At 35.6% G+C, this 23,073-nt stretch overlaps 1 non-coding gene and 1 pseudogene across 1 annotated transcript; both read right to left on the bottom strand.

The window, feature by feature from the left end:
- LOC148164423 (elongation factor 1-alpha 1 pseudogene) overlaps positions 1–23,073 on the bottom strand; it is a 115,843-nt pseudogene that overhangs the window by 5,004 nt on the left and 87,766 nt on the right.
- LOC114204918 (small nucleolar RNA SNORA62/SNORA6 family) lies at positions 21,539–21,692 on the bottom strand. Its single transcript, XR_003608272.1, has one exon. It is a non-coding gene; the product is annotated as a small nucleolar RNA SNORA62/SNORA6 family (small nucleolar RNA).

Genomic DNA, 23,073 nt, shown 5'->3' with positions numbered 1-23,073 from the left:
GGTTTTTAGTATTCTTTTCCCCCCAGTCATCTATGTTATTTTCTCCAGCAATGAATACACTGGTGGGATGGCTTTCCTTTAATTACTGACCTTGAACTGTGGAATGCATTAGAGAATGAGTGGAAAGCTTCTGTGCCTGAAATGTTGCACAGCTGTCATTTTCTTTAGGATAAATTAATGAGCATTGCTGTTTAGACACCTGGGTTATAGTTCCTGCTCTGTAACCAACTAGCTGAGTGACATTGATCTAAGCCCACGTGGGACCTCAGGGCCTTCATCTCTGCATTAAAAATTTGTACTAAATTATCTCTAAGATCCTTAAATGTTTAATGGTTTTAATTATCAACTTCATTCATTTTTCAGCTTCCTATCATTTGTCTGCCTTGTGGGTGTTGACACCTCCATTTCTGTGTAAATAGTATACAAGATAATAAATAAAGCTCAAATTTATAATTTTGGTTGCTCAGGAAGTTATGGTAAATAGCACTGAGTGTGGAGAATATTGAAATAAATGGATAAGTTAGCCTTTGTATTATCAGTGGATTTCATTTATCAAAGCCAATTCCCGCTTGTAATGCCAAATCTCGGCTGTGATTAGATACATATATTGGCTCAGTTTATGATTTCCTCCTTAACCATGAGAACTAAATTAGCAATATGAGAATAAAGATCTTTGTTTTTAATTTAGGTATTTAAGAGAAAGAAAATTACAACCTTTGTCTCACCTCCTTCTATATATATGTATATAGTTGTAAACTTTGCACTTTGTGTACTTATGTTAGCACTTAATGGCATCACATGGTGATTGTCTAATTGCTTCTCATCTCCCTCAACTAGACTGAAAACATTCACAGTAGGGACTATTTCTTATAAATCTTTGTTTCCTTAATGTCTAGAGGAGTGTCTAGCTCAAACTGGGGGCTTAAGAAATGTTTATTGAATGGATGAATGAAAATCCACTTTGTAAAATAACTCAGTGACACAATCTCAGTCTTATATCAAATGCACATAGTGAAAATATACTTGATGCCAACTTGATTTTTTAGTTTGCCATATTTGTGTAAATAAGCAAATTTTTGTAAATACACCGAATTTGTGTAAATATCTTTACTGATAAGGTAAATATTAATAATGGTAGTTTTAATAAAAATTAGCAAACCCTTATATAGCCCTTACTACATCCCAGGTACTGTTCCAAGTGAACTAATATATATATTTGCGCCTATAATTTTGCCACACATCTTATGAGGTAGGTGTCATTGTCATCCTCATTTGACATACAATGAAAGTGAAACACAGAGAGGCTATATTATTCTTTTTTTTTAAATTTTTTAAAATTTTTTATTGTTATGTTAATCACCATACATTACATCATTAGTTTTTGATGTAGTGTTCCATGATTCATTGTTTGTGCATAACACCCAGTGCTCCATGCAGAATGTGCCCTCTTTAAGACCCATCACCAGGCTAACCCATCCCCCTACCCTCCTCCCCTCTAGAACCCTCAGTTTGTTTTTCAGAGTCCATCATATTATTCTACTCAAGGTTGTACATCTCATGAGTGGTGAAGCCAGAGTTTGAATTGAACCCCTCACAATCTAGACTGCTATATTATGCTCCCTCTCACTAAAGTTAAAAGATATTTAAATAAAATGAGAAAACAAGATGTCTTGTGATTTCATAAATTCTTTGTTTATTTTTTAGCATTACTATGTGGCAGGCGCTGCTGGTGCAGTCTTTGGGAGCACAAAGGGGGAAAGACATGCTTTGCACTCTTGAGAAGCTAGTAGACCAATAAAGGGACAGTCAGTGCACATGTCATGATGAGTGATCTGCTATAATAGAGGTATGTGCAAATGTTAATGTAAACATAGGCTAAAGGCCCATAAGTTGGTTTGGAAGAGACAATGAAAGTTTCACCGAGTGACTGACATTAGAACTGACTCTTTTTTTAAGACTTTATTTATTTATTTGAGAGAGAGAGCGAGCATGCATCGTGGGGGGGAGGGTTGGGTGCAGAGGGAGAGGGAGAAGCCCGACGACACGGGTTCCATCCCAGAACCCTGAGATCATGACCTGAGCTGAAGGCAGATGCTTAACCGACTGAGCCTCCCAGGCACCCCTAGAACTGATTCTTGAAGAAAGACTAGGAGACTGCTGGGTGGAAGAAAACCATTTCAGAGAGTGTGAAACATCTGTGCAAAGGTGCGGAGGAAGGAGCAAGTAAATCTAAAGAGGGTGGCAGAAAGAAGCCAGAATTTTCAGTGTCTTCCTATTTCATTGGTGAGTTATTATAGCATTTTGAGTAATGGAATAATATCAGATTTTGAATGCAATATGGTAAAACCAGTTATGGTATTGTAGGTGGTCTGGAGAGAATCAAATTTAGTGGAATGGAAACCTGTCATGGGAAAAAATATAGTGGAGAAAATGAATCGTGAGTAGCCAAGTTGGGTTAGTTTCAGTGAAGAAAGACAGGAGAAGATAATTTTAAGAAATACTATAAATATAATAAACTGGATTTAATAATCAATATGATACGGGGGATAGATAGAGAAAGTTGATGAGTTGTCTCATCCGGGTAATTGGTGGAGCCATTAAAATAAAACAAGAAACACTGAGGGGAAAACCTTTCAAGAGAATAAAATGAATGCTTCATGTTCCTTTGCTTCCCCATATTCTTTCCAATAAATCACATTGCTTCTATCAAAGCAAATGGCAAAGTAGGTGAGGATTGATGAAGTTTTATTTTGTTTCTATTTAGTGACTGTCAGACAGTAGGCATCCATATAGAGGTACCTAGACCCTTCTAACTTAAATTATCTGGAATATGGATAGGACTAGAGATGAAATATTACAGTAGGTAACGGTAAAAATAATTGATGACTCAAAAATAAGAGAATAGCTCCTTGTTTGCTGACGAAAAGATAAGTTCTTTCTCTCTTTCTTTTTTTTTTCTCTTTTGGATAATGGATATAAATAAAAGCCTAACTATTGCTACTCTAAAAGCAAAGGAGTACAGGATAGATGGAATAGGAAAGACAAAGATGACTAAAAATGTAAACAGATGAAAATAATGATTAAGGAGGAAAACATGGAAGAGCCAAGAAATACAGAAGTGCTTATTTCTCTAGTCTTAGTCCACCTGTCTATGTTAGAATCCTGCCATAACGTTGGCCCTTGCCAGTGGATGTCTATATGTTTCCCACATATAAGTGGTCCTTGAACTTATACTTTTGACCTTCCATTAAACAATCCATTAACATCAGGATATTAAACATTGACACTCAGTGTTTTAAAATATGCCCATTCAGCCTATTTTGTGACCTATCTTTTGGTGGCCTGCTGTAACAGCCAATAGTTCCATATAGAAGTTCTGCCATCTTGGAATAGTGAGGTTTCTGTAAGCCCACATTTCAGTATGTCATTGTAGATAACTTCATGCTGGTTTCCTTGTGGCCTTGAGTTTCCGCAGAGTTCTTTAAAGATATTCAAGGGAGACAAGGAGAGAAGATGACAGAGGTTCTATTTATAGCCATGCTATATGTTGGCTTTCTAGATTATGTTTGGGTTGAAGAACGTGTTCTACTAAAAAAACTGGAAAATTGCTTTATCATATTTTCCTTATTATTTTATGAAAATCAAGGCGGCATGGAACGATAAAAATAAGAAAATGACTCACAAATTGCTGTCAACTGAGAAAACTTGGAAATCATTAAACTTGACAAAAAATGGGAAATTTCATCCTTAGCAAGATGATCAATAGTTTTAAACTGTTTAAGACTTCAACTGACAAGGAAATGTACCAAATTAAAGTGTGTGGTGTGCGTAGCATAATGAATGGACTTATGAAATTACTATGTTCTATACCTGAAACTAATGTAACTGTGTGTCCACTATCCTCAAATAAACAAAAGAAAAGAATATGTTCAAATTCTGGAAAATTTTTGATAATGTTGAGACATAAATAGCGTGATTAGAGTTTTAACAGTATTTTTACCTCTTTGAGATTAAAAAATTATGTTCATTACCGATAAGTTTTTTTGGACTTTTGGACTTTGAAGTTAGTTCATGTTTCCAGAAATAAGTCATATAAAAAAGTGGACACCCTGCTAATTTTTCCTTCTTTGGTATGTGCCATTGCCTCTAAACCACAGAGTTTACTGTTCTGAGTGACTGAAGCAGTATCTTATTCATTTTTATGTTCCATTTTAAAATCCAACTAATGTTTATTTCATAGATGGCATTCAGTAAATGTTTCTATTTTTTTATTTTTTTTAAGATTTTATTTATTTATTTGAGAGAGAGAATGAGAGATAGCACGAGAGGGAAGAGGGTCAGAGGGAGAAGCAGACTCCCTGCTGAGCAGGGAGCCTGATGTGGGACTCGATCCCAGGACTCCAGGATCATGACCTGAGCCGAAGGCAGTCGCTTAACCAACTGAGCCACCCAGGCGCCCCTCAGTAAATGTTTTTAAAGTGAAATAAATTTAAAGGCAAGATATATCATGAGAGGATCACATGCCACGTAAATAATTCAGTGATGAAGTTGTCCCCAAAAAAGCATTAACCAAAAAATCTGTGTAGGTGAAGTCACTGCAGCTAGGGCCGTTGCTGGCTGGTACAGAGGCCAGTGAGAATAGTACACATTTTGGAAGCACGAGGTTTAAATGGGGAACACAGATTCTGAATTCAGGTATGACTGAATGTGAATTTTCTTTGTTACCTTTTCAAATTTGGACAATTTAAATAAATCACTAAGCTTCTGTCTCTCAAATTATAAAATTTAATAATAAGAGTATCTACAACAGAGACTTGACATACTTTCTTCCCAAGACAGCTTATTTCAAATGTAGGTATTTGTGCTCCTAAATTATTTCCATAATTGAATTTTGTAATTTAATGTAATAATTTTAAATTGATATATAAGTTTGATAACAAAAATAGTAGAGGAGGATATTAAATAAAAAGTGAAAGTCTCCTTTTCTTTGCCCAAACTCAGTCTCAACCCCAATCTTCAGGGGGTTTCAATTTTAAACGTTTCTGTGGTATTTTTTTCTAATGATTCTCTTCCTAATATGTTTTCCTAAGTAATATCTGCATTTCATGATTTATTAATTTTTAACGATATTGATTGCCTCCATTTATTAAACATGAAAACTGACTTCTGCCTTACTTTTACTCCCTGATAGTTAACATATTTACTTTTAGTTGGTTAGATTTGTTCATCTACTTAATTTACTTGACCCTCTACTTCCTTTATTCATCAGTATTTGACGTTATATCATGACTTGTCTCTAGGTAAGATGAAGTATTCCTGTGTTATCTCTTTTTCTCCTTCTTCCAACTTCTGTCCTCCATACCATTATTTTTGTATTGTCAAGCTTTAAAATACTCTGTTATACAATGGCCTTCTGTGGTTGTCAGTTGACTGCATCAACTTACTGACTAAGCGTGGAAAATGGATGCATGTTAGACACTCTCACTGTACCTCTCATGGTATAAGATCTCTCGTTTTGTAACATGTTTTGTTCCCCATTAGATGATGAGCTCCTGAAGATCAGAAATAATCTGGGGTGCCTGGCTGGCTCAGTTAGTAGAATGTGCACCTCTTGATCTCATGTTGTGAGTTCAAGCCCCATGTTGAGTGTAGAGATTACTTAAAAATAAATCTTTAAAATAAAAGAAAGAATCTAAGTTTATTTTCATTAATATCACTGCTATTTGGCACAGTAACTGTTTTCTACAAAGCACTGAAACAAATGACTAGGATGGCAGTCACTATTGATGAGGTCAAGTAGTAGGACACACGACCCTGATCATGTAATGACTTAGGGCTTAGTCCTGGACACACCAGTAAAAAACAAAACAGGAGAAATGGGTTATTTAGTAGCTTATTAAGTCAGAGAAATGTTGACAGATAATAAGGCTGAGTCAATTGATTGGAATTGGTGTGGTAGATTGTTCAAAGAGGAGGCTTGTTTCCAAGGCAAAGTAGAGAGGGGATAGTATCCAGCATTGGATGCCAGGTCAGACCAGACACAGCAGCAATGCGGACAGATGCCGGCTCTCTTAACCCAGCTGAACCACTACTCTAATGCTCCCTGCTCACAGGCAGGAGTGACTGGGAGCTTCAGGGGGGCATGAAGTTCTACTGGGAGTTTAAGCAATTTAGCTGGGAGGAGTGTATGGAAAAAGTAAGGCAAGTCATTGGAAAGAAAGTGATTTTTTTCTCTGTGAAATAAAAATGCGTTCTATTTTAGTACCGGTATTTTTTCACAACTTGCATATGCAGCAAGATTTCATTAAAAAATATTACTTTAATATAAAAATTGTTGCAGTGCTAAATAGGCATAATTATATGAAAATTTTATTTTAAGATGTTCCTGCTCTTTTTCTCTAAAACTTCAGTAAATTGTCACATAGATTGAAGTAATAAAAGATTTCAAATTATTTTAATTTCATTTTTATTGTTTTTCATTGGGAGATGAACAAAAAGATCTTTCTACTACTCATCATATATATCCATTGTCATTATATTATGAATTTCACAATGTTGTGATTTAAGTTATACTTTTAATTATATTCATAAAGAAAATATATTAAAACTCAGCATTTTTAAGTAAAATAAACTTCAAAATATGTGTATCAGTATGTGTCTATGTGATAATAAATATATAAAATAATTTTTCTCCAAATAACAATTACCAAGAGAGATTGGAACATATCCTTTTGTGAGTGTCTAGCATACAATGAACTGATCTCACAAGATTGTATATTTTGTTGCAGGCATGAAAATAGGGTTGCTTTATACTAGCTACTGATGCACCCTGACATCAGAGTTCTTTGTTCCTGCCTGTTCTTGCTCTACCCAGCTGTAAGTACAAGACCCAAAGCCTCCGAATTTTCCATTTTCACTTAATTATGTCCTCAAACATTCATTTAAAAAAATCATTTATTCCATGCATGCTAGAGCACCAGGGTTCAGCTTCTCTTTTCTCATTTTTTGACCTCTGTTTCCTTCTCCAAGTAGTGGTCTTCTGAAGCTGCCAGTTCACATCTTTCCAGTTTGGTAAATCAGATAGGAAAGAAAATGCATCTCTCTGAACAATATCAACATGTCTAAGCATCATGACTCACTTCTTGGCTTAGGTCACCCTTTAGTCCATTACTGCATCAGTGGGGCAAGGGTATGACAAAAAGGAGCAGGGTAGAAGATGTGCTGTCTCCTACTCTGTGGTTCATAGGTCCACTCCCATGTCCAGAAGGGAGGCATGACCATGCCTAAACCACATGCGCTCAGAGAAAGGGGGAAGCTGTTTCTTAAAGGGAAGTCAAGATGCTGCTGCCAGAAGGAAGTGGGTGGATCCTGGACCACTACCCAAACTCACAGATGTCCACAGCATTGAATATGTACCCTGAAGTTAGAATTTGGCTCTCAACCCTTTATTAATATGGGCTTTAATAATATAGAATTGATGCTAACCCAGGCATATCTCTATAAAAGTATACATTAATAGTATGACCATAATTTCAGGTTAATATGTATATTACCTAAACATTCACACTGTTTCAAACATTCTCAAAGCAGATGATAAAATTGATGAGCCAATCACAAATACATCTCTGCATCAATCTTATTTAGTCATCAAACTAGATAAACTGAAACCACTTTTTTCTAGGTAATACTTTTTACCTTAAATAAGTTAGGCTTAATATATGAAGTTTTAGTCAAATATGAAACTAATACAATTGATTAAACAACTTCAATGATTTGGACTAATGGTTAAAGGCACAGACTGTATCCAAATCTTGGCTTGCTTACTTACCAGCTGTGTAAACTGGAGCCAGTTACTTAACCTTTCTTTTCTTCACTTACCTAAACTAACTTGTAAAATGGGGCTTCTATTATAACAGTACCTGCTTCATAAAAATGTTGTGAGACATAATAGAGGTAATACATATAAGGTGCTTAGAACACTACCTGACATCTAGTAAGTGCTAGATCAGTATTCGACTTTCTTATTACTATTACTCTGACAAAATATGTACTGAACACATTTCCATTCTTGGAATCTATAAGATAAGTTTTATAAATATTCTGATACATATTCTAAGAAATATGTATTTTCTTTTTATCACTGTAGAAATTATTTAGCAAAATTGAGCAATTTGCCAGAAGTCAGATATCTTAGAAGTGGAAAAGCCAAAATTTGAAGCCAGTTTTCTCTGATTTGTGGTCTTACCAGTTAGGACATTCTGCCTTTGAAATTAATACAGTGTTACTTAATCTCTATCAAGTCCCCTTAAATACAGAAATATATTCTAGCTATCTTAGTACATTCCTTAATCTGATTTTTTATCACAGAACTACTTTTTTTCTTGAAACAGTAAAAACAATTTCAAGTTGAAAGGCTCAGCTATTTAATGACACAAAATCTTTTTTTTTATTTTTTATTGTTATGCTAATCACCATATATTACATCATTAGTTTTTGGTGCAGTGTTCCATGATTCATTGTTTGTTCATAACACCCAGTGCTCCATGCAGAACGTGCCCTCCTCAATACCCATCACCAGGCTAACCCATCCCCCTACCACCCCCCCTCTAGAACCCTCCGTTTGTTTTTCAGAGTCCATCATCTCTCATGGTTCGTAATGACACAAAATCTTAACACTGAGTGCATGAGAAAGCATCATAACAGTAAAAACACACTGGAATGTTACCAGTGTTCACCTCTGGTTGGTGAGATTATTTCTTTTTTATAAATATATATATATATATTTTCAATCATAGGAGAAAGCAGCAGATGATTGAAAGAAAAGTGAGTGGGAAGGGAACATGGTCATGAAGGTGTGTGATGGCTTCTAGCACTGGAACACTGATATGCAGAGCTAAGGCCTTTCCCTTCGGAGCCAGTAAATTCCCTAAAAATTAGCCAGAGTCAAAGATAGAAGTCAAATTCTTAGGATCCAAGTGAATCACTTTAGAAAAAAAAAAGTTTTTGCCTATTTAACACAAGAACGTTCTTTATATTTGCTGTTAGAAGCTTTCTCCTTTTGGAGCTTCAAAATCTTCCCATGGCTAATTGAGGTGCTAGCTCATACACAGGAAATTCTTTAAAGGAAAGAATCCTGTGAATTTCTACTGCCAGGATATGTAAATAACACACACACACACACACACACACACACTTACTCATTGATGAGGTGGAGAGTGGACAGCTTGGCAGATCAGAACAGCTTGTATGGGGGTGGCCTTATATCTCAAGTCAAGGCTGCTCAAGGGGTGAAGAAGACAAACACGGGAAACAGATTGTGAAATCTAAGCATCAGGGAGAAGAATTTTTCACAAAGGGAATAAAATCAATTATCCAGCTTATGGTTGCTGACTTGGAAAGAGCATTAAAAATGAACTATCCCAATATTTTCATTTTAAAAATGAGGGAAAAAAGGATCAAATTAAATGACCTCTTCAAGGTCACACTGAATAGAAAGGGCTAAAGCTTAGGTCTCTAGCATTGGGAATCTTTATTAATGCATTTGGCTCCACTGAATTTAAATCTGAAATAAACACATCTTTGTTGGAAAGTGATACTTATGTAGTTCGGTAAGTGGGATTAAAAGGAAAAAAAAATTTTATCATTTAAATTTTTTTAAATAAAAGCTAGATTCTTATCAGAAAGGACTTAGTTTCTTATAATTATCATGTCTATTGTTATATTGTTATTTTACTTGTCTATCTTTTTTTTTTTTTAGAGAGAGAGATTGAGAGCACACATGGTGGGGGAGGGGCAGAAAAAGTGTGAGAGAGAGAATCTTAAGCAGGCTCCACACCCAGTGGAGAGCCCAACACAGGGGCCCTAGGTGAGCCTGATGCAGGGCTCGATCTCAGGACCCTGAAATCATGACCCTGAGATCATGGACCCTGAAATCATGACTGAGCTGAAACCAAGAGTCATATGCTTAACCGACTGAGCCACCCAGGCACCCCGGTACTTTGTCTATCCTGATGGCAACCAAATGTGATGCATTTTTGCTTTCATACAAAGTAAGCATTCTAAAATCAAGAATATTTTCTCTAATTTAGAATAGAATTTAGGAAACTTCCAGTTGAGCAAAGAAGATAATTTCTTCCCTCAATGGTATAGATACTAGTGTTAGTAAGTGCTATAGTATAAGTAGATACTATACTGTTAGTAGGTACCACAGTGTTAGTATATATGGTAGTCTTGATAGATAGAGTAATGTTAGCAGATATGGTAGCATTAGAAGAGACTGTACTGGAGGTAAATACAGCAGATTTAGTGGATATAGTAGTGTTGGTAGAGATTGTAGTGTTGATAGATACTATAGTGTTGGTAATTATTGTAGTGTTGTAGGTACTGCAGTGTTGGGAGATACTGTAGTGGTAGTAGGTACTATAGCGTTGGTATTGTAATATCAGTAGGTACCGTAGTGTTGGTAGATAGTGTAGTGTTCTGCCTTATCAGCTGCTGGGAACTCCCAGCTGATGCCTCACTGGGAATTGCTCACTGCTGCAGGGAATCACCTCCTAGGACTGGCTAAAGTGGGGATACAAAGGCCCAGCCATCATGCCTTGAAGGGTCACCCTAGCTCCAGAACTTGATGTAGGATCAACTGAGACCTCCTTTACGACTACATCAAATACTAGTTTCTCCCTCTGCCCAGTTCTATCTTTCCTACTTCCTGCTAAATGTATTACTTGAGAACACTCCCCAGTAAAGTCTCTGCATTTAGTCTCTGTCTCAGAGTCTCTTTCCAGTGGAGCTCTTCTAAGACAATTGATACCAGAAATGACTCTAAGGAGCAGATCATAAAAGGGGATTTTACTGACAAAACATTCACTATCCAACCAACAGTGAGGATCCCATCACTGAGAGTAGACAGACCCTTGATAGTTGCATGAGGAAAATGTTAATGAGGAAATTGTTAAAACTTTCACAGATAGAGAGCTGATAGGATACTGATGAAAGGGGATGTATTAGCTGATTCAACAGTTTTGGCATAGAGAACAGAAGTAAAAATACAATAAAGACTATGAAATAAAGTAGCTGCTTTGGGATGTCATGGATTCCTTGAAAAGAGGTGTGATAGGCAAAATTTCTAAAATGCTCCCCTAGAGATGTCCAGTCCTAATCCCAAGAACCTATGGATATAAAGAGATACCACTCCCATGATTATGTTATGCTATATGATGCTGTTGATTCTAGGGATAATATGAATGGACCTGATCTAATCAGACGAGCCCTTAAAAGCAGCTTCTGATGGCAGAAGTCAGGGAGATATGAAGCTTGAGAAAGACCTGATGTGCCATTGCTAGCTTTGAAGATTGAGAGGGCCACCTGAAAAGGAACATAGGTAGTCTTACCAAGCTAAGAGACTCTCCTAGGTGAAAACCAGCAAGGAAAGAACCTCAGTCCTACAGTCACAAGGAGCTGAATTCTGCCAAAAACCTAAATGAGTTTGGAAGCAGATTTCTTCCTTCTTTCCTCCTTCCTGCCTTCCTCCCCCTTCCTCCCCCTCCCTCCCCCCCTCTTTCTTTATCTTCTTCCTTCCTTCCTTCCTTCCTTCCTTCCTTCCTTCCTTCCTTCCTTCCTTCCTTCCTTCCTTCCTTCCTTCCTTCCTTTCTTCCTTCCTTCCTTCTTTCCTTTCCCAGTGCTTCCAGCTATGTGTCCAGCCTAGCTCACATAGTGATTTTGGCACTGTGAGACCCTAAGTTCAGAATCCAGTCAAGTCCACCCAGTCAGCCAACCTACAGAGCTGTGATGGACGGTTGTTGGGTTGTTGTTTTATGTTTATGAGAATTTGCTACAGCAGTGATAGAAAACTAATACAAGAGATCACAACAGGCTCAGGGGCTTTAATTATCAATTTACTTTAGGCAAATAAGTCAGCTTTCTCCATATTTTTAATAATCAGTCGTTTAGGCACACAAACACACAAACTCTTTTGTGTCTGTAATTCATAAGTGATTTTTTTCTATTTGATAGTCTAGATCATTAGTTTTAAAGAGATTTCCATAAATGTTAAATCCTGTATCCTTTATAGCTCCACTCCCTGCTCCCAGCTAGATTAGACCAATAAGGATGCTATGAATTAGATGAAAGTGAAATCTTCCTGCATCAATTTTAGGTTTTTAGATCAAAATTCCATCTCTCCCTTTCTTTTCCAGAATGTTCTATGTGCTTCTTGGTAGGTATGACAATGCAAAATAGGAACATTGTTCCCTAGAGTTGCCAAGTGTGTGTTTCATTGCTTCCATAAACTTGACAGAGTTGACCTTACCCACACAATGATAAAATTCTGCTTTTAAGTTATTTCTCATGCTAATGATCAGCATCAGGGACATATTCTGATGAGAAGTGTCCAGGGTCTGTTTGGAGTAGCTAGCTTAAGTGTTCCAGAGACAGATGTCTGAAGATCATTTCCAAGCCCTGTAACATAGCCTGCATCTTAATGACACATTTGAATGAGGAGACATATGTAAATTCTGTATCAGCTAAAGGAATATGACTTGAAATGAAAGTGAATAAATGATCTCACACAGCGAAAAGGATTATGCTCTCATTATGAGGTTAGCTAAACCTTACCTATAGGAGAAAGTCTATTTTCCTTTGTGTTTTCAAGGGCTCAGACTATCTTTAAATACTTTGTTTTACATGAATTTATATCAATTACATTTCTAATCCTTCTATAATTTTTATTTTGCATATTTGTTCCATACATTAAAAAATCCTTTTTGACCTGAGCTTTAGAAATCATTGGTCATATTCAGGCCAATTGATCGCCTTTGCTGTGATAGCATTGCTCTTGATCTTCAGAAGTATGCAGGACCACTCTCTCTTAGAGCAGCATTTGACAAGTTAAAAATAAGTGTTCAGAATGAAATGCAAAAACATTGCTTTTAATCATATGCAAATTGCTACCGGAGTGTCAGGAATGACTTCTCACCAGTATCAGGGAATTCCAGCTAAGGTTATTATAAAAACCTACCATGATATTTTTTTAATTGTTTGACTTATATCACAGAAAAACTACATATGTTAATAGGGACATTTTTAACTCTTTGATAGGTTGCAAAACCTGCTTTCTGCGGAAATGTAAAAAAGTTTTATTTCCCAAGCCAAATTCCTGTGGACATAAAACTTTACTTAAATGTTCTGCCTCTATATAGTATACATATTTTTTCAGTATCTTTGTAATATGGTAGGCTATTATGAACAGTTGCTCAATAAATATTTTCTTTTTCAGACTTCTCTGCTCATTTCAAGAGTGATCTTTCAAAAATAAAATTAGAAGAATATTTTGCACTGACAGAGTTAAATTTAAAAATATCTCCCTTTTTACATTTTAATATTTTCCACCATCTGGATTATCTCTGAGCTTATTCCTGATAAGAGAAAATATCATATTTAATCATTGTAGCTTTGTTTTTGCACATTGAAATTTATATCACTGTGACAATTTCACTTTTCTTTGGGCACAAATAGACTGTTACTAATTATGATATAAAATCTGTTTAATCAACATTAGCAATATCAGTTATACAGAAGACACCAAGTAAAAATCAACTACCTTTCCACTTAAGCTTACAGTAAATAAATGTATCATTTTGGAAAAAAATGTACTCTAAGAAAATTTTCTTGTTTTTCTATGTCATTTAAGCAAGGTGAGGTGGATTATTATAAAATTAATCATGAGAGAGATTATCCTAGGATTGCAGACATCCTGCTCTTCATGGCCTTGAAGAAGCGATCCACCAGGAGTCCTTCACTGCAAGTGAGTGAATTCTGCTAACAGCCCTTTGAGTTTGGGAGAAGCCTGGGGGCCTCAGATGAGAGCACAGCCCAGAACAAGCCCGTGCCTACAGCCATTTGAGACTCTGTACAAGGGATTCAACAAGCTATGCTTGAACTCCCCAACCCGTGAAACTGTGAAATAATCAATTGCGGGTTGTTTTGAACTGTTAAACTTCTGGTAATTTGTTTATACACTAACAAAGCTCATACACTCTGTACCCCTCCCCTTACTTTAGGTAATAGGATCCCATTTGCCAATATGGAAACCATTTTGTATGATTCAGTAGAAGCTGACCTTAAGTTAATCCTTACCAGCATACTGCATCCCTCTGAGTATGGGGATAGGTTCAGAAAAAAAAATGATGCATGCATTTGAGGAAAAATATCTCTTCAACATTATGGTTACCCAATGTTAATGTGAAAGAATATTTTCCATAGTTCTGAATCCATATTTTAGGTGACTTATAGTATCGCATGTTGCAGGTATCTCAGTGAATTAAATGTCTGATTTCGGCTCAAGTCATGATCTCTGTGTCCTGGTATTGAGCCTGAGTTGGACTCCGCGCTCAGCGGGGAGAGTGCTTGTCCCTCTCCCTCTGCCCCTCCCCCTGCTCTTGCTCTCTCTCTCTCTCTTTCAAATAAATAAATAAAATCTTAAAAATAAATGAATTAAATAAATAAAAATTAACAGCTACTATTTTAGAAAAAAACCCTTTGTATTCTATTGATATTTGGTACTAAATTTAGTAGATTTACAAATTCAAAACCTTAGCTCTTTCTTAAAATTTAATGTTCAGTTGATAAATTTTATTCTATTTTAAATCCATAAATATGTAACTACTTTTAAGAAGCCTTAGATTAATTAATGATTAATCCCATTTAAAGTGTCACTTTAAATAAACACCTCCAAACAGCTTAAATTGCTTTCAAATTCAAAATATTTTCTTTGTCTGTAAGAATTTTCAAACACTTGATTTAATAAACACAATCCCTGCGAATCATCAAACAGGCTTGAAAGCACAGCCAGTTACCATTCTGTGTCTACATCTAGAAGAAGCTGCATGAAGCTCAGCTTCCTGCTCATGTGAGAGCTACTTATCAGCTTTGGACCAACACTTTCTCTTTGCAGCAAAGACTCATCTCAGCAGGGGGACTTTCTTTCTTTAATCAGGGTCTTAAGCAGCCTTAACTATATTCTGAGTCTTCCACATTTTGGGAGATTACCTAAGGTTCTAATTTCATTCTCTTTTTTTGAAACATATTTCTTTCTGCTTCATTAACACAGACTAAGTTCCCCTCTCTTTTCTCTTGAATATTTTTTCCCTATGATTTAAAATTTAAGGCTTGCCTAAGTCTTAACACCTTCACTCTGCAACTTAATGTACTTTTTCTCGTCCTTTCTCATTACTAATTTCTGCATTGTCAGTGCACATCTTGGAGGGAAGCAAGCCCTCCATGTCTATGGGCAGTGGGTCAACTGAGGCTGGGAGAAGTAAACAAGTTATTTACCTTTTAGCTGTTAATTTTCTGATCTAATTACATTATTTTGGCTTCTCAAAAATCCTTTCCAAATTTCCTAACAATTCCGATGTCAACTATCATAACATTCTTTTTCGATCCTTTTTCATACATACTTTAAGATAAGCTATAACTTCTAAGATGAATATGAGTTCCTATTCTTCTTCTAACTTTCAGTATAACAGAAATGTTATTTGTAAACAGCCTCTAGGTTTTCCCCTACATACATGTGACAAACTTTTAAGGCGGCTGCCATGTTTCTTGCGTTTTAGTGTTAGACCTTTGTATGATCCCTTCACCTTGACTATGGGCAAGACTGTGACTTACTTCTAACCAGTAGAATGAAAAAGGAGACAGAATATTTGGATTATGTGAATGTGACTATATTACATATAATTGTAGTACCATCTTACTTTAGTCTCTCTTTCTCTCTCTCTCTCAAGCAACCATGCTGGTGAACCCCACATGGCAAGGAACTACAGGTGACCTCTAGGATCTGAGCATGTGACAACAGCCCACAAAGAAACTCAGTCCAGCGTCCAAAGAATAGCATGCTTCCAACTACCATGTGATCAAGGAGGAATATCCGACCTACTGAATCCTGCAGATACCGAATCTGGTCCTAGCTAACATCAAGACTACAGTTTCCTGAGTGAGACCCATAAGCAGAGGACACAGCAAAGCCATGCAGAGAAACGGTGAGATAATAAACGTGTGTTGTTTTAAGCCAAGCCTGTGGTGATACTGTTATGTTATGTAACAAGATATAATGAATAAAATACAGCACAAAAATTCAGACAAAATCATGGTAACAAGTCTACAGTCCCTGACAAATTTTTAAGTATTGCATCTTACTGAATGAAGTATTATATGTTCTTTAGATGAAAATTTTTGATTACTTAGTTGATAATTTATTTAAGTACTATATCTTTTCTGTGTCAAATATATTGAGCTGACATGTGGATACTATCAATTCATTCAACCAATATTCGTTGAATATCTTTCATATGCCAGGCACTCTCCTAGGTATTGAGGCATAACATTAAAAGAAATTGCCTGTTCACATTATTTACTTTCTAGTAGTTGATCTAATCCAATTAGCTTATTTTTGGTAATATTGATAAATATTTGGTAACTATAAGTAGGGCTATATCCCTAATCTGTAAGTAGAATAATGAGAACCAGGAAATGTATATTTTCTTTATCATTCAATTGATAAAAATTGTGATCAGGATTGATAAAAATCCTGATTTATAGAAAATGGCGATAGAAAGATAGTTGTAATTTGACAAACTTGTTTATGGAAAAATGACCAGTACTTCAAAAAAAAAAAAAACAAAACTGGGTCATTGTTCTTGCTCAGGTTTGCTAACCAGAGAATCACAGCAAATTTTGTGGAATTTTATTTTATTTTTTTTACCTCTCAGCTGCTGTACCTCTCAGCTACTTGTATACCTCATCTCAACTACCATCCCCATCCCTGAGAAGAAACACATAGAACTGTCCCTATAATTAATTCCTTTCCTTAGGAATTATTTTACATATTTGGAGTGAATTTGTTCTTGTGACTTGGATCCTAAAGATATCAATATATCCAGTCCATCCAAAATGTTTTCTCATTAACTATATTTACACTGCCATAAATTTATTCTGCCATGTGCTTTCAAGAATACCAGTTAAGTCTCCAAGGCCAAGAACATACTTCCCACCTGCTAGCTCACACATATAATTCTTGAAGCAGGAAATTAAAGAATTGATTCCTCAATCAGAAATTAAGTTTAAAATGCAGAGTTAATTGTTGAGCTTTCCAAAGAGCCAACTTTTGGTTTTATTTTCTCTATTGTTTTTAAATCTCAGTTTCATTTATTCCTCTCCAATCTGTATTATTTCTTTACTTCTGCTTACTTTAAGCTTAGTATGTGGCTCTTTTTTTTTTTTTTAAGATTTAAGTTATTTATTTATTTATTTAGAGAGTGAACACAAGCAGGGGGAGGGGCAGAAGGAGAGAGAGAATCTCAAGCAGACTCCGCACTGAGCGTGGAGCCCCATGTGGGACTTGATCTCATGACTCTGAGATCACGACTTGAGCTGAAATCAAGAGTTGGCTGATTAACTGATTGAGCCACCCAGGTACCCCTGCTCTTTTGTTTTTAGTGTTATCAGGTGACAATTTAGGTTATGGGTCAGAAATCTTTATTTTTTTAAAATATAGGCATTTGGGGGTGCCTAGGTGGCTCAGTCAGTTAAGTGTCTGCCTTGGACTCAGATCACGATCCCAGGGTCCTGGGATCAGGGCCTGAATTGGGCACCCTGCTCAGCAGGGTGTCTGCTTCTCCCTTTCCCTCTGCATCTCCCCCTGCTTGTGCTCTCTCCCGCACTCTCTCTCTCTCTCTCAAATAATTAAATGAAATCTTTAAAAAAAATAAAAGCCAAAAGGAATTTAAAGAAACAACTAAAAATACAGGCATTTGTAGATATAAATTTCCCTTTAAGTACTGCTTTATCAGAATTTGATTTTGGTGTGTTGTGGCGTTCATTTTTATTCATCTCAAGTATTTTCTAATTTCCCTTGTGAACTATTTTTTGACCCATTAGTTATTTAAGAGTGAATGTGTTGTTTAATTTCAACGCATTTGTGAATTCACCAATTTGTGAATTTACCAGTTTCTAATTTAATTCCATTGTGGTAGAAGACCATATTTTATATGATTTCAATCTTTTAAAATCTATTGAGCCTTATATTATGGTTTAAAGTATGGTCTATCCTAAAGTGTGTTTCACTTGCAATTGGGAAGAATGAGTATTCAAATGTTGTTGGGTGGAGTGTTCTACAGATGTCTGTTTGGTCTAAATAGATTATAATGTTGTTCACATCTTCTATTCCTTGTTAATCTTCTGCTCAGTTGCTTTATCCATTATTGAAAGTGAGGTGTTGAAGTATCCAAATACTGTTGTTGAATTGCCCATTTGTCCCTTCAATTTATTTATTTATTTATTTATTTACATATAGTCCCTTCAATTTAGATAGCTAGATATATTATAAACTCTCTCTGCCCCATGTTCTTTAGAAGTTTAAATGTTTTATTCAAACTTTGAAACTTGAAACTATTTGTATATAATATACAAAGTCTTCTAAATAAGAAAATATAATTATCAAGACCATGTAAGAAAATGATAATATTCTATATTCAATTGATATTTAGTATCAAAATATTTATAATAAGCAAACAAGGGAAGTGTCTATTGAAATAAATTTACATCTGTGGCCCCAATAGTTTCCACTCTATTTGATGCCTGGTAGCCCTGTATCTCAGGTTCTTGGGAGCTATATACATAATCTACTCCATCATTATATAAGGAGGTTTATAGTCTCATCAGTGTTGGGTAGATCCGAACAGGAATCAAACACCTATTTTTCACAGGTAGTTTTAAAATTTGAAAGAGTGTGGCCTGGAGTGAAGAAGTGGTATAATGATCTCTTTATGCCAGGACAAACAGAAATGAGAGACTTGGTGAAATAAAGGATGTTGACGGTTTTGTTATACTCTACAGGAAATAAATACACAGAAATAGAATATTATTAATAAATTCTGCACTATATCCTTTATGGTTTCCTGTTAGACATAAACCTCATTATGTGCACACTGATATAAATTATTTGAATCATATGGATGTTTGGAGGAAATAATAAATACTTGCAAATATTTGAGTGCTTCTGCCCACCGGCCCCCCCCCCAAAAAAAATTCTTGGGTAAATAAAACAAATTTTCCCTAAGGTGAGAATCAATATCTATTTTCTATGTATATTCATTTGGTAGTACAGATGATCTAAATTTACATTGTTCAACTGATGATAATATTATTCATTTGCATAGTAAAAAAGAAATAGGTTATTAATATAAAAACAAATATAAATGGTATTCATAATTGCTGTTGTGTAGAGCTCAAGTATCTGACACTTCCATAGGCCTTTGTTAAGTTTTTATTTTCACTGTTATAGATATAATAGAGGCCCATAATGTATAAATTGATAAGGTTTCCATGTTACACAACTTGATGGTGGTGAGAAGCACCATAAAAATCATAGAAAATGTAAATGGCATCCTGGAACTGTACAGTGTACAACATATGTACTATATGTTATGATCTAGTGTATTTTCAACTTATTATCACATTTACGTCCATGATGTCCTGAAGTTGTTCCAAATTTTGCTTTTCATTTTAGTTGCCTTGGCTTGCAACAGTGATTTCAGATTGGAGAATATTTTTCATTTTGATTTTTGGCTATAGTCAAGAGAGTTCTATTTTTTAATTATAAAAAAGACTTTTGGCTTGTTATAATTTATATCCCTTCTACTTGTTTGGGAAGTTAATTAATTTCATCCACATATGAACACTACTTGAATTAGGATTTCATCAAAAAGAAACTGAAGTGGTTTCACACCATCTCCCACCCCATCCCACATATAACCCTACATATGCATTTGTGTATGTCCACTATAGACATGTGACAGATGGGGAGGTAAAAATTGATTAATGGTGGTAATAACAGAAATGGAAGGCCATAGTCCCTTGGGCTCCCCTGCCATCCCTTAAGAACTCAGAATGAGTCATACTCACTGTATCTGTTTGCATTTATAATCCCCTAGATAAAATGTTGTATTTATAAGTTTCTCTTACTATGGTGAAGTGATGTAATAGGTGTGTGTGTGTATGTATATAAACATATATATATATGCTAATATTCTATTATATACATTAAAATATATATTTATATGACTTTTCACTTGCAAGAAAAGTCTGTTACCTAAATCCTACAGCTTGCCTTGGGATGTAACTCATAAAAACCTAATTATTTCTTTCTGAATAATTGTTTCTTTCCATGCATATAGAGCACATCTGACCATAATATCATATTTGTACAACCAGATGGCTCATAAATAAATCATTATAGGATCTAAGATCCGGGGTTTTTAAATATTATGTTATTTCATTCACCCTACATTTTAACTGCTTGGGTGTGACTATGATAAGATACTCTCATGTAATATTAATGAAAGTTTAAAATTAAAAATCTCCTTTAAAAATAACAGAGTTTACTAGGTAAGTTATTATGCACGTTACTCTTCAATAGAGATCTTTTGCATTGTAATTTGAAAGCAAAGACATTGAAATAATTCTATGCTTTTTGAAAATCTGTGGATAATTTATTTATTTGAATCTATCATCTTTCTGTACATCGATTTTTCTTCCCATCTATCTCTAACTTGTACATAATTGAAAACTCTTGTAAAAAGTGAAATATAGGAAGACTTCACATGATTTTTTTGTCACTTTTCCATTATAATGCCCATTTTTCCCAAACACCAAGATATATTTGACTTCTATAGACCCCCTTAGACAACAGCTTCTCTACACGTGGAATCTTGTGTACAGCAGGTAGAATAATATGTTCAATAAAGGTCTGATGTTCTGCCAAGTTTGTTTGTAACTCCTTAAATTCACATTTTCTCTGACCTAAAGGGACCTTTGCCACATTATGGAGCAAGAACAAACAAGCTTGGGTTCAAATTCTGTTTTGACTATTATTTTGCGTCTGTGACCTTCAGCAAATTAAATTTGCTCTTTAACTTACGCTTTTTCATATGTAAAACAGCAATAATAAGACCTACATTCCTGCACTGTTCTGAGTATTAAGCAAGAACATATATAAAGTTGGTACAGTACCTGTTACACAGTAATAAATATTAATTCCTTCCCCACTGTCTCTCTAAGGTAGGAGTATGGGATTTAATTTACAGAGTTGTTGTGTATAATAAATAAGATTATGTATATAAGACAATTCAAACTGTGCCTTGTGCTAAATAAATAATTTCCCTGGCTCTCTATTCCATATGTATATATCAGTCAGGACCTTGTTTCCTCTCCAAAATGCTTCCTAGACCAACACACCTTCCTAAGGTAGAAGTTAACACATTACTCTGTTTGTACTCACGTAGAAACACACATGAATTTCTATCAGAATAGTAAGCATATTATATTTATCCATTTATTCATTCATACATGTTTATCCTTATTATAAGATCTTATGTAATATTTATTTTTTACCTGTATTTAAATTTTCCCAGAAGCTACTCTTAGTTCCTAAGATGATTTTTGTTGTTTGTTTTTTTCGTTTTTTGGTTTGTTTGTTTGTTTTACTTGTAGAAATAATTACTATCAAACTCCACTCATCTGGATAAAGCCCCTTGCGGTGTTAGTGAAACACTTGCCCCTCATGCAGTGCACTATCCACACTTGTGAGCTCCTCAGCCAGCCAATGGCCCCAACTCCAGCCTCTAACAATGTGCAGCCTGGGATGGTTTTAAGTCCGTTTCTCTTTCCTGTTTCAAAGATGGATATTAAATAGATTTTTTTCTCCTAAGAAATTTCTGTGAAATCTATGTTTGTGATGTACAATAAGCATCTTTTTCTATAAGAAATATCAAAATATACAACCATGTAGATTTCCCTGTGTTCAAATTATAGGAAGACTAGATATAATGAGGTCATTCATCACAATATTTATTGACTCCGTCTTAGATTCTGAGATAAAATTACAATTCTAGTATATAAGAATGTACATTAATCAAATAAACATGTGTGCGGAAGACAAATCCCACAGAGAAAAGCTATGTGATATGATAGCATGGAAAGGGGGACTGGCCTAATCAAAACAGTGTAAGATAGCTTTGGAAGGAAGTGAGGATTGGACTCAGTTTGAAACATTAGTAGTACTTTGTGAGTTGAAATAGAAGAAAAGAGACTTCCAGGCAGATGTAATAGTTTGTGCAAAACTCTTCAGTGGGCAAATAGATAACTAATTCAGGGTGATGTTAATGTCTGATACTGAAGTGGGATGTGCCAATGTCTTTTATTGCCATCTTTCTCAGAGTGTAGGGAAGAGTTTGAGAACTTTTAACTTAGTGTTTTCTAATGAGAAACTCTTACTCTATAGACCCCAAACCATCATGGGAATGGTGCTAACTCCCTAGTAAGTCCATGCCAGCAATTCACTGGCAGGGAGAGATAATGATCACTGTGGTCAGACTTCTGATCATCTTTTCAACCCCCTTGCTATTGGGGTGCTCATTTCTATACAGTATCTTCTACATCAGACCTGCCTGTAGACAACAACCATCAGTGAGTTTTCCAGTAGTATTGGTGTTCTTACCACTAGTGCATCCTGATTGCCTTGGTCAATAATATCCTATGTCCCATTCCAGGGGCTATGGTCACCAAGTGGGCTTCTTAGCTTTTTACAGAATAAAAGCTCTATCATGTCCAATTCTCTAAATCTTTGACCCTTTCTTCTATTGTTCTTGCCAGGACTTTAGATCCGATCCTGTGAGAATATTTCCAATCTGATAAACAATTCCTTGTCCAAACTCATTTTTTCTTCTCGATCCAGCACCCTTAGGATCCAGTCCCATAGACACTCACCAGTCACCTGTTGGCACATATTAGGTACTGTAACTCCTTCTGCATATAGTCCCCCTTTTTCCCCTAGGAAGTTCTAGAGCTTCTCTAGCCCTGGGGATGTTATGACCGCATGAAGAAATATGGGTACAAATATTGAGGGGACTCTTGTTTTATTGCAAGGCAAGGTCATCTGCGTCACCTTCAAGGAAGAGGACACTCACCATCCCTCAGTAGGATGGGTCTGGGAGATACACAATGTTTAAAGGCACCAAT

The sequence above is a fragment of the Eumetopias jubatus genome, unplaced genomic scaffold (assembly GCF_037043125.1).
Source record: "Eumetopias jubatus isolate StellerSeaLion01/CBP00866 unplaced genomic scaffold, mEumJub1_p1.0 scaffold_5, whole genome shotgun sequence".
Classification (NCBI taxonomy): domain Eukaryota; kingdom Metazoa; phylum Chordata; class Mammalia; order Carnivora; family Otariidae; genus Eumetopias; species Eumetopias jubatus.
The sequence above is the reverse complement of the archived record's forward strand: the minus strand, read 5'-3'. Positions and strand labels throughout refer to the sequence as shown.